This window comes from Labrus mixtus, chromosome 24, assembly GCF_963584025.1.
Source record: "Labrus mixtus chromosome 24, fLabMix1.1, whole genome shotgun sequence".
Lineage (NCBI taxonomy): Eukaryota > Metazoa > Chordata > Actinopteri > Labriformes > Labridae > Labrus > Labrus mixtus.
The window spans coordinates 2,222,551-2,227,218 of NC_083635.1; positions in this window are offsets into that span (position 1 = coordinate 2,222,551).

Sequence of the window (4,668 nt, forward strand, 5' to 3'; positions counted from 1 at the left end):
TAAACCCACTTTATTATTAATTGTAACAGAGAGTGCATTTAGTCAACAGTATGATTTTCAGTCACAGCTCTCTGGTGCATTGATTCTAAAATAGTGATTCCATCATATATCCACTAGAGGGTGCTAGTGTACTAAAAGAGACCGGTGTAGTGAGTGGGTTTGTGCAAGTGTTTTAAGGCATACGTGTTTGAAAAATGTTGTTATTCATTAAGAAGAGTCAAATCATCCACCTACATCACATAAAACAGAATCTGTTCTGTGCTCTCTGGTAGAACTTTGTGTCTTTATGTCTTTTAAACATTCAGTGTTTGTCATTCTAGTCAAATTTGTCTTGTGATTTATGTTTTTTTTTGTACAGTTTAATTTTTCCAAAGAGAGTTAACCATGAAACTTGTGAGCAGCAAATGTGTGAGAAATGAGCATGCTGTTTGCTCATCCTGAAGATATCAGATACAGCCTTGGTATTCCTTTTAGATGTAATTGGATTTTAAAATCACCTTCTGATGTTTTTTTTTTATAGTACTATAAGTGATTGAACCTCCTCCTAACCACAGATGAGTATCTTACTCGGCAGGCATATTTGCATCTCTACTAGTCTGTATTTGTCTGCGAAAGCAGAGCACATATTTGAATTAAGCATCCTGTGCATGCCCTTAAGTAACACCTGATGAGTGATGGCTGAGGATACTTTGTGTTGCCAGGCTTTTGTGGTTTGTTGTTGGATTATTACAAGTACATGCAGGAGTTGACACTGATTGTCCTCACTCTTAAAGAAACCTAATGACAAAACTCTATTGAATATTATTTTAAAGTTGCCTTTCACTTTAAGGGGCAATAGTGAGATCACTTGGCAATGATTCCCAAATAAAGTTTCCATGTTGCTCTGCAGAAATAATTGTGCTTGTGTTGCAGTAACTGTAACTACAGCGATCGAGCCAAATGAGTTCACCACATTGTGATGCAAGAGCGGACATGTTCCTCGACAGGATCAGATGCAGCAGATGCCAATGTGTCTGTCTACCCCTTTAAACAGCTCCGCTTCATCTGTTTTTAGAGAAGTTTGACGACCCACATGAGCTTGATCTGTGGAATCTTTGACTGCATGACAATAACCTTTATTCAAGCTCCTGCAAATGTTTCCTATCACAAACTGCCACACCTGACCTGTGTACTGTCTCTGTCAGGTTTGCAAAGCCTCCCCCCCCCCGTCATACCTCGGACAGTTTGACAGCAGATGACCATTGACCCTCCGCAGACATGTTCCCTGCAGTACTTGTGAGGACTTGTGAGGAGGAAAAAAATCTACATTTCAAGATTTTTCATCAGAAACCTCAGAGGTAATGAGATAGTGCTCCTGGTTGTTAATTAAAACAGATAGCTGCCTACAGCGCTACAGGTGACGTTGTGTTAGTTCATACTTTTTTCTAAGCATCGCTTTTGGCTATGTTGGTCTATTGAGCAAGTCAAAGACTGACTGATTCAGACTGACATATCTTTGGAAAAAGATGTCATTGACTGCTTGAAATGTTTTTGTGTAATGGCGCCTGGAGGAAATGAGATGTGCCATAAAATTCGCACATCAATTTTCCCTCGGGATAGATTGTAACATCTTCAATGATCCCTTCAATTTTCTGTATCATTATGCCATAACCAGGTTATCATTTGTATTGGTCCAATACTGAGATTTAATAGCTACTGATGTACTTTGGGCTGAACAGTACTTCAGCATTCTAACACCAGGTGCGGATATAGACTTTTTTGGCATAAAGTTAGTGTGGCCAAACACAAATGAATAGCATTTATTTACCCCTTTTATCTGTACTGAACATATGTGCCACATTTTAATGCAAAGACCCAATAGTTAATTTGAACACAGGCCCATACCCTGGATCTGCGCCTTGCTAACACACTAAGCTAAGATGATTAATCACTTCTTCCATCACTTAGACTTCATGATATGGAGTTGTATACTCAAGCACTTTAGCAGGGCATTTTGGGTTTGTTTGCAGAACAGTAATGTACAAAGTAAAGCCGGTAGGCAGACTAGCAGAACATAGACTGACAACTCCTTCCCTCAAATAAAACATTTGTGCTAAGCATGGTAGCACATTATACAATAAAAACAGTTAATTTAGAGCGTAAGTTTATCATGAATATTTTAACTGCTAAACAACAGTATGTTGGAAATTGCCATTAGCATGCTAACCCTAGCAACAAGTTCTCCTGAGCTCAAACTGTAGTAATTAAGTTATAAGTAGAGTTTTACACTTGTTGGGACATACCTATTTTAAAGTCTTACACGTGATTTATTCACATACTAGAAATAAACAGACAGTGATGTCAGTGGTCTTTTATTATGTGCTGTAACTATATGTTTTAAGCAACATGCAACATTTTTTAAGAGCTGTGGTTAAAGGAAATGTCACCGGAAAGATACCTGGAGGGGCCATGTATATGGAAGAGGTAAGTGGTGGCTTCCCCGATGTCATAAAAGAAAGACTCACTCTTGTTTTGTTTTGCATCCTCTCTTCATGCCACACACCTTTTTCCAAGGAAGACTAGCTGCTTATTAGACTTCTATAATGTGGTATTTCATTAAAAACGCCATGCCCTTTACTGGTGTGAGCATCTAATCAGGGCGTCACTGTGCTCTTTAGATTGGGCCATTTTTATGTGTTTATTCCCATGTACTCCTTGAATGGTTGTCACCCAATTGCTAGGTAGTTTACACACACTGTGGGGTCCGCATTTGGCAAACTTAAAATGCTTCAAAGTGAACATGTACGCTCATTAGAACAGAATTCCTGCTGAGAGAGGAATCAGGAGTGAAAACTTAGATTTAAAGCTGCTGGTGTGCTTTTCATGACTGGAAATTCACAGATTTTTGATTTTGAAGGAATTCTATATTTATATTCAGCACAATGCTGCGTCCTGGTTTTGTCATTTTTGTGTGGTAAGCAACACAACAAGTCTCTAAGCTATAAATGTTGGATTCATTCATAAAAAATTATAACAAGTCTCCCAAAACTGTATCGCTTTTTACTCAAGTTCCAAACAGACACAATTTTAATCTGACAACAATATTTCCCATAAATCCTTGCTCTGCTAAACCAGCTCTCCACACGAACCAGAGTTGAGGAGGTCCATCTTTCAAGGAGATGCATTCTTGAGTGACAGCTCACCTTTCCTTGCTTTCAGTGGTACAGTAGGCAATAAAAACACACGCCGTCATCCCTGTAGCAGAGTTATGTGATGCCTGTTCAAGCTTTTATTCTTGCAGACAATCTCATGGGATGGTAAGACTTCTCTGATCCAGGACTACACAGGAATTATAATAACATTAGAGTTATGAGACTTTAATTTGGTGTTGAAAAGGACAGGCACCTGATTTAAATAATTCATGAACTGATATAACCATTTTACATCCGGCTTTGAAGAGAACTCATCCAGAAACAAGACTTCTTCTTGTTTTTAAGAAAAAGAATTAGACTTTGAATGCAGTTTATTACATTAACATATTTCTTAAATCGTAGGCTACCCATTTTTAAAATCGTAGACAAAGCTTCATTCAGAATAGAATACAATATATATGAAGTATATTTACAGTTAATCATGCCAAGATAAAGACAAAGACAAGCAGCTGCTGTGGGTGTTTTTTATAGGTGAATCATGGTATGTTGTTCCTGCAAGGTGTGTTGCCTTAAGGTATAAATCACCTCTTCAAACTTTCCAGCTTTCTGGAGTATTCCGAGGGCGCGGTCTGTGACAGCACAATTAAAGAAAACATAAATAGAATGTGCTTTAAAGCAGATATAATTCATGTTTTTCAATCAACAAGAGATTAAAGGACCGAAAGTAATTTTGAAAACCTCAAACCCAATGTAAACAGCCTGCCCAGCACAGGAGACAAACAAAGTTAGCAACTAGCTAGTTAGCACGGCAAGCTTTTAACAGCTAATAATACTGCATATATTAATGTGGACAAATGTTGAATTGTTCTTTAATGTGTAAATAGTATACAATTGACAGATATCTGCAGGTGTTAGCTTACATGTTTGTAACATTACGTTTGTGCTAAATGGCTCGTAAGAGATAGCCCAAACATGTATCTCAACATGTAATTGCAACATGACAAAGTTTAAGACAGGATTTTACTGAAGTCTTAAGGACAAGGGCCCCAAGCAGATGTAAACCCTCTTATAAATATTTGTCTTGGTACCAATGAAACTCTGTAAACTTTTAAAATTATGTTCATTACCCTTTTTACAGTCTGAGTACATTTCCTGTAAACGCATAGCAAATAGACAAAATCCATTTTCCTACTGGTTATGTAACCAGTGCCTCTACAGAACTATATTACAACAACAGATTACTAGTAAAGGCTAAAATTGTGCACGAGAGTGTTACTACTTCACAGAAATAACATACAACATACAACAAACACATCACCGACACAATGAATGTTTCTTTAATGGGAAGGACAAATTGCCTTTATCCCTGGGCTTCCTTCTGTTCCAGTTTTAAACAGCATTGCTAAATAAGTAAAACTAACAATCTCAAAAAAAGGGGGGAAAGCCTCTCATTGCCTGTCTCCCCTGCCACCCTCCCCTCCCTCACTCCCCCTTAAATGGGAGTGAGTGAGTTTTTAAAAAGGGCTGGACTTGCCTT